The sequence below is a fragment of the Lipotes vexillifer genome, unplaced genomic scaffold (assembly GCF_000442215.2).
Source record: "Lipotes vexillifer unplaced genomic scaffold, Lipotes_vexillifer_v1.1 scaffold79, whole genome shotgun sequence".
NCBI classification, from domain to species: Eukaryota; Metazoa; Chordata; class Mammalia; order Artiodactyla; family Lipotidae; genus Lipotes; species Lipotes vexillifer.
Genome location: NW_006775678.1, coordinates 2,018,139 through 2,026,451, shown reverse-complemented (window position 1 = coordinate 2,026,451; position 8,313 = coordinate 2,018,139). Strand labels below are relative to the sequence as shown.

Below are 8,313 nucleotides of genomic sequence, written 5' to 3'. Positions count from 1 at the left end.
AAAAAAAAAAAAAAAAATGCAGAGTGTAGTTGATTATGAAAATTCTTAGGCCAAGAAGCAATTGTTTTTTTTTTCCTTTTGTTTTTGTTTTGTTGCGTTACGCGGGCCTCTCACTGTGTGGCCTCTCCCGTTGCGGAGCACAGGCTCCGGATGCACAGGCTCAGCGGCCATGGCTCACGGGCCCAGCCGCTTCGCTGCATGTGGGATCATCCCGGACTGGGGCACGGACCCGTGTCCCCTGCATTGGCAGGCAGACTCTCAACCACTGCGCCACCAGGGAAGCCCATATTTTTGTTTTGTTTTGTTTTTATCAAGACTTCTTTTTTTCTTAGAGCAGTTTTAGATTAATGGCAAAATTGAAGGGAGGGTGCAGAAATTTCCCATATACTTCCTGACTCTGCCCATGCATAAAGACAATAGTTTTAACCCTTTATTAAAACATAAATTTTAGTAAGTAATTTGGGAATGTAACAACTAGGCTGCTATTCAATATTCCTATTACATCATTGTGCTCTTTGAGACTTAGAACAAGACCATGTGGTTCTAAAACAGGATTGTGGTGATGGTCGTGGGACTATATCAACTTACTAAGACTCATTAAACTTAAAATGGGTAAAATTTATAGCACATAGATTATACCTCAGTAAAGCTGTTAAAGCTACATACCCACTGGTATGCACTGAATTGGGTCCCCCCACAATTCATATGCTGAAGTACTAATTCCAGCACTACAGAATGGATGGCATCTGGATACGGCCTTTAAAGAAGCAATTAAGTTAAAATGAGGTCATTAAAGTGGGCCTTAGGGCTTCCCCAGTGGCGCAGCAGTTGAGAATCTGCCTGCCAATGCAGGGGACACGGGTTCGAGCCCTGGTCTGGGAAGATCCCACATGCCGCGGAACAACTAGGCCCGTGGGCCACAACTACTGAGCCTGCACGTCTGGAGCCTGTGCTCTGCAACAAGAGAGGCCGCGATAGTGAGAGGCCCGTGCACCGCGATGAAGAGTGGCCCCCGCTTGCCGCAACTAGAGAAAGCCCTCGCACAGAAACGAAGACCCAACACAGCCAAAAATAAATATAAATTTTAAAAAAAAAGACTACTGGAAATTATTTCTCTGTATTTAAAAAAAAAAAAAGTGGGCCTTAATCCAACATGATCGATATCCTTTAAGAAGAGAAGATTTGGACACAGACACACACAGAAGAAAGACCATAAGATGACCCAGGGATAAGATGGCCATCTACAAGCCAAGGAGAGAGGCCTCAGAAGAAACCAACCTTGCCAATACCTTGATCTCAGACTCCTGCCTCCAGAACTGTGAGAAAATCAATTTCCGTTGTTAAGTCACCTAGTCTGTGACACTTTGTTTTCGCAGTCCTAGTAAACACTCCCCAAGTCTACCCTCCAAAGATACACATACACATGGATGGACCTAGAGATTATCATACTGAGTGAAGTAAGTCAGACAGAGAAAGAAAAATACCATATGATATCGCTTATATGTGGAATCTAAAAAGATGATACAAATGAACTTATTTACAAAACAGAAAGAGACTCACAGACTTCGAAAACAAACATGGTTACCAAAAGGGAAAGGTTGGGAGAGGGATAAATTAGGAGTTTGGGATTAACATATACACACACTACTGTATATAAAATAGATAATCAACAAGGATCTACTGTATAGCACAGGGAACTCTACTCAGTGTTCTGTAATAACCTATATGGGAAAGGAATCTGAAAAAGAATGGATACATGTATACGTATAACTGAACGACTTCACTGTACACCTGAAACTAACACAACATTGTAAATCAACTATACCCCAATATAAAATAAAAATTAAAGAGTATATATAAAAACAAATAAAATAAAATAAACAAAAAAAGACACACACACACAAATGCTACATAACACAAACTATATGAAAACCTTGTCTGTATGAGTAGCTTTGGATTTTTACTTCTCCCCTGGGACACTATTTTACTCACCAAATTTTGTATGCTTAAGTTTCAATTATTTATATTTTGATGTTACTTATTACAGACTTAACAACAAACTACCAAAATTCAACATATAAAAAAGGTACATAGGGGCTTCCCTGGTGGTGCAGTGGTTGAGAGTCCGCCTGCCGATGCAGGGGACGCGGGTTCGTGCCCCGGTCCGGGAAGATCCCACATGCCGCGGAGCGGCTGGGCCCGTGAGCCATGGCCGCTGAGCCTGCGCGTCCGGAGCCTGTGCTCCGCAAGGGGAGAGGCCACAACAGTGAGAGGCCCGCGTACCACCAAAAAAAAAAAAAAAAAGCTACATAGCTCAACTCTATAAAAATAGAAAGAAGCCATGCTCGATGGTGAAGAATGACTTTCCTGAAGTTCCACAGTCACCGGTGGACACCTTGAGAACCGGGAGCCAATATCTGGGCGTCTGTCTCTTTAATAAAAATATTGATAGTTGCAGTGGAGAAAGCCCCAAACGCCGGGCCAAAGAAAGAAAAGATGAAATTCTTGCTACACAAACTGTGTAGCGTTAGTATAATTAGCGTAGAAATCATACCATGAAGCAAAGCACTATTTCTTACAGTTCTTAACAGTAAAAATTTCCCTTGTTTCAATTCCTTTCTTAATTTTGTACCACAGTGACACATTGCAGTACAGTGAGATCCTGAAATGACAGAAAAACATTGAGGTTAAGTATCGTTTTTAGTCAGATGAGTTGCGAGTTGGGCAAAAATGAAGTTAGACATTGGCAGGCAATGGGATCTTTCTTTCATGTGCCCATCGTCACACTTTGTTGACAGGCTGGGGTGTAAAATGTGCATTGCTGGGTTCAACGTATAACGTTTGGCAGGACTTTTCTTTTTTAATCACAATTGCAAACTAAAGTTTAACTTGATATAAAGAGAGATTAAAAGTCTAAGAACCATCTTTAAAAAACAATACCATCCCCAGTTCTAAGAAAATAATTTGTTCTCTATAGAAGCTAAGGAAAGAAAATTCCCCCAACAGATGGAACTTACTGCTTTATAAAAAAAATGATGGCCAGGCCAATGAAGTGTTGGGTGGTGTTCTATAACCCAGAGGTCTGTACCCCTGGTATTTGTTTTACTTTTTCTTTATGCCTTTATTTTGACCACTCAATTCTATTCTCTTTCATAGAGTCCACAGAATTAGCGACCCATGAGGCCATCTGCCTCTCAAGACAACCACTAGTAAGTTCTGCTATGTTTAAAGATACCATCCCACCGTAGTAGTTCCCCAAACTCGGCTCTCTTTCTTCTCATGTTCTCTGGATTGACAATATTTAACAGCTACCGATTGGAACTGCCATTAAAGAAAGTACATACATGAGACCCCAAATCTCTCAAATTCTAAAATCCTGACTACGTAAGTCTAACACATTTCCTGCATTAGCTGGCTGCTTTAAAATGTTATGCTTAATTTATCTCCATGAAAGCTGTATTTCCAAGAACATGGCAACCATAGGCATTCACTTCATAGGCAAAGTTTCAGATCATCTAACCCTGTTGCATATTATGTTATTCCCTCACCTCTCAAATGCTTTCTCAAACCTTGTGATCATCTGGGTAAACAAGTAACAGCTCCATGCTTACAACAAGATTAGAGCATAGGATAGAAAAATCAAATCATTAAAACAGGTCTTAGACTCAATTTCACTGTGCTTCGTGGTAAATATCACCAAAAAACAAATATCTATGCTTGTATGATTAGGTAGGTTAATGGCCAGACTTAGCCAATGGTCTTTAGTTTCCATCCTGGCCGTAAATCAGCATAGAGAAGGAACCCTGCCCTGCTATTCTGTCTTATTTCCCTATGTTGACATCAAGGGGACCCATTTTCAAAGAGAATGTTGGTTGATCATTTCAGAGCACATACTTATGAACATGGAGTTCATTCCTGATAGAAGAGGAAATTGAGAGTGCCAAAGGACAATAATTTGGGCTGAGAATAGGAGGAAGAGCTGGCACTAATCCAGCTAGAAGACCTACACACAGATAGGAAAAATATAATTTAGAGCAAGTCCTTTATTCTATTAGCCCTCTGTGTAAAGGCGGCCATAACTCCCTTCTCATATGAACCCTCAGAAGTTCCTAAGACAATAAAGTATACTAGGGCAAAAGAGGAAATGGAGTCTGATGAATGTTCCAGAGAAGAACAACTAGCAAAATGATGAAGTAAACTCCTGTTTACATTTCTATTGTGATGGATCATCCCTTGTGAGTGTAAGTAATCTCTATGCTTTGATTTTAGCAATCAGCATATAAAAATATTGCCTAAGCCTCAAAAAACAAATCACCATAAAGGTTCATAGCCTCATAAAGTTTGGTAAATAAGCAACAGAATGGTTTGGAGTGCATTCATAGGACATAGAAACACAGCATTTGGAACTGTTAGCTGAAAGTAAAATTAAATAAGAGGTATCTGTATAAGGCTTACCTTGGAGATGAAGGAAGATGCAAAATCAAATTATGAAAAGTAATATCTTCAGGGACTGCAATGTATGTTATTTCTAGGTAGAGTTCAATTTACTGAAGATAAAGATACCATGAAGCATAGCAAACCTGACTATATTTAAAATAGAAAATCATTTCTCTACTTGAAGGGAAGTCTATTAGCTACATTTTAGTAAACCCTGAACCAAAGAACCTGTGAACTTCACTCCTCCAGCAGGAAGTATCTTGAGTTGGTTCAGGCTGTATTACAGGCTGGTCATTACAACACTTAGAAAAAATGTTATTGTCATCTCCATATTCTACCCAACCTAAGTATGATGGTTTCCTAGGGCCATAACAAAGTACCACAAACTTGGTGGCTTAAAACAACAGAGATTTATTCTCTCACAGTTCTGGAGGCCAGAAGTCTAAAATTAAAGTGTTAACAGGGCCATACGTTTTCTGAAGGCTCCAGGGAAGCCTCCTTCCTTGCCTCTTCCTAGCTTCTGGCAGTGGCCATCATTTCTTGGCTTGTAGACTCATCACTCCAGTATCTGCCTCTGTCCTCATGGGGAGTTTTTTGTGTATGTCTCTGTGTCTTGCTATGGCCTTTTTTTTTTTTTTTTGGCCGTGCGGCTTGAGGATATTAGTTCCCTGACCAGGGATTGAACCCGGGCCACAGCAGTGAAAGCACCAAGTCCTAACCACTGGACCACCAGGGAATTCCCAATATGGCCTTTTTATAAGGACACCAGTCACTGGATTTAGGGCCCAATCTGATCCAGTGTGATCCCAATTTAACCTAACTAGTTCCATCTGCAAAACCCTGTTTCCAAATGAGGTCACATTTTGAGGTTCCAGGTGGACATGAATTTGCAGGGGACATTATCCAACCCAGTACACTAATCAATAATAAAAATATTTTTTAATAATCGAATATCTTCCAGGAGTCCACAATTTCTAAACATGTGCACTGTGTTTGGAGGCCAAATATAAGTACTCCAAATTATCCTTTTAAAAACAATGGATACATGTACATGTATGGCTGAGTCCCTTTGCTGTGCATCTGAAACTATCACAACATTGTTAATCGGCTAAACTCCAATATAAAATAAAAAGTTAAAAAAGAAAAAAAGAGGGTTTTTTTCTTGATCCTCAAATGACTGAAATTATATCTAAGCATTGAACAGCTTCTGCTCTGCGGACAGTGATACGGACTACTGTTGCCATTCTTTACTTTACTTTCTAAAATCATTTTTTTAAACCAAAGATAGTTCCTTGTTTAAAAAAAAATGCTTCAGGCTGTTGGGGAAATCCATCACCTGTTTATCCTTTTGGAACAGGACTTTCTTCTGGAACGTGTTCTCATTTTATGTAGTTACAAAATGGATTTCATTTTTTCTTATGTCCTCTATCATCCTGACTTAGATAAACTCACAATGTTTCTTGCTTCAGTAAACAAATGAATAATGCTAGAGAAACAAATGACAGTCATCATTAAGATTAAAGAGCAAAGCCATGTGGTTAAAATATAAATTTGAAGTCTAGACTTACTGTTTTCCTGTACGGAGAGTGAAACATCTCAGATATTTTATATTCCAGAAATTGAATTTACAGTGGTGCTTATACAGGGAGAAGAAACAATTGTATATTTGAGAGTTGTATTTTTTAATAACCTAAGTTTTGGGCTAAGGCTTAAAGGAAAAAAAAAATTATTTCCCAAGAAATGGGAATTTTGTGAAATTTTGAATTTTTAACATTGATTTTATGGGCCCTTTAATCTTCCATGCTCTTGGGCTCAAATATGATCCTTAAAGATGTTTTAGTCCCTAAAAGAGGAGGGAATAGTCTAAGTCACACACAAACCTCTGATTCTCATCCCACTCAGGTTCATGCAGGTTTAGAAAATGGGCAGAAGACCTAAATAGATACTTCTATAAAGAAGACATACAGGTGGCCAAGAAGCACATGAAAAGCTGCTTAACAACATTAATTGTTAGAGAAATGCAAATCAAAACTACAGTGAGGTATCACCTCACACCAGTTAGAACGGGCATCATCAGAAAACCTACAAACAACAAATGCTGGATGGAGAGGGTGTGGAGAAAAGGGGACCCTCTTGCACTGTTGGTGGGAATGTAAATTGATACAGCCACTATGGAGAACAGTATGAAGGTTCCTTAAAAAACTAAAAATAGAACTACCATACAACCCAGCAATCCCACTACTGGGCATATACCCTGAGAAAACCATAATTCAAAAAGAGTCATGCACCCCAATGTTCATTGAAGCACTATGTACAATAGCCAGATCACGGAAGCACCTAAAAGCCCATCGACAGAAGAATGGATAAAGAAGATGTGGTACATATACACAATGGAATATTACTGAGCCATAAAAAGGAACGAAATTGGGCATTTGTAGAGACGTGGATGGATCTAGAGACTGTCATACAGAGCAAAGTAAGTCAGAAAGAGAAAAACAAATACCATATATTAACGCATATGTATGGAACCTAGAAAAATGGTACAGATGAACCGGTTTGCAGGGCAGAAATAGACACACAGATATAGAGAACAAACTATGGACACCAAGGGGGGAAAGCGGTTGCGGGGGAGGGGTGGTGGTGGGATGAACTGGGAGATTGGGATTGACATGTATACACTAATATGTATAAAACAGATAGCTAATAAGAACCTGCTGTATAAAAAAATAAATTAAATTAAATTTTAAAAAAAAGTCATAGAAAAAGAGATCAGATGTATGGTTACCAGAGGTGGGGAGTCGGGGGAGGGGGACTGGGATGAAGGCAGTCAGAAGGTATGAACTTCCAGTTATAAGATAAATAAATACTAAGGATGTAATGTACAACATGATAAATATAATTAACACTGCTATATGCTATATGTGAAAGTTAAGAGAATAAATCCTAAGAGTTCTTATCACAAGGAAAAAAGAGTTTTTTTCTTCTTCTTAATTTTGTATGAGATGATGGATGTTCACTAACTTTATTGTGCACATCATTCCACGGTGTATGTAAGTCAAATCAGGATGCTGTAACTTACACAGTGCTATATGTCCATTATATCTCAATAAAACTGGAAGAAAATAGTTCACCCACAAAATAATAAAAATAAAAAGAGGAGAGGACACGAGACAGAGGCAGAGATTGAGGTGATGCTGCCACAAGCCACGGAACGCCAGAAGCCACCAGAAGCTGGAAGACACAAGAAAAGGTTATATCTCTGGGAGCCTTCAGACGGAGCACGGTCCTCCCGACACCTCCATTTTGGACTCTGGCCTCTGGAACTGTGAGAGAAAAAATTTTTGTTGAAAAGTCACCGAGTTAGCAGCCCTAGGAAAGTAATACAAACATCTCTTGCTTTTTATGACTCAGTTCTCTTTCTGCTATACCCTTTGCAAGAATGTGGTTATTAAACTCAACAAGTTAAAAAAAAAAAAAAAGGTGTGAGCTGCACTGCAGATCTGGGTAGTAGGTCTTGATTAGATCAGCTCTAACTTCTCGCTGAGGACCAGCAATTACATGGAGAGACGGAAGAAGGAGGCAAAGCTATCCGCCCCACGGTGTTCACATTAAATATTCAGCAGTTAACTTCTTGTATTCTATTTGTGTCCAAGACGATGAAAGATTATTTGAAATCAGCACAGAAATATTTTTTGCATCTGATTTTAAAGCTGTGCTTAAATATAGTGAGAAGAGCACAGCAAAGTACATATAGACAGAATCTTCTAGAGCAATCTCTTTCTGGAATTCCCCAAGACTCATGCCTGAGCAATACAGACATTACCTAATAGGTAGCTTTCTTGACTACATAAGCCAAGATAATTACATCAGTTGTTT

The 8,313-nt window shown here is 39.2% G+C and overlaps 1 non-coding gene across 1 annotated transcript; it reads right to left on the bottom strand.

Annotated features, from left to right (window-relative positions):
* Positions 1 to 5,101: 5,101 nt before the first annotated feature.
* TRNAE-UUC (transfer RNA glutamic acid (anticodon UUC)) lies at positions 5,102 to 5,173 on the bottom strand. Its single transcript has one exon. It is a non-coding gene; the product is annotated as a tRNA-Glu (tRNA).
* Between the last annotated feature and the right edge of the window lie 3,140 nt (positions 5,174 to 8,313).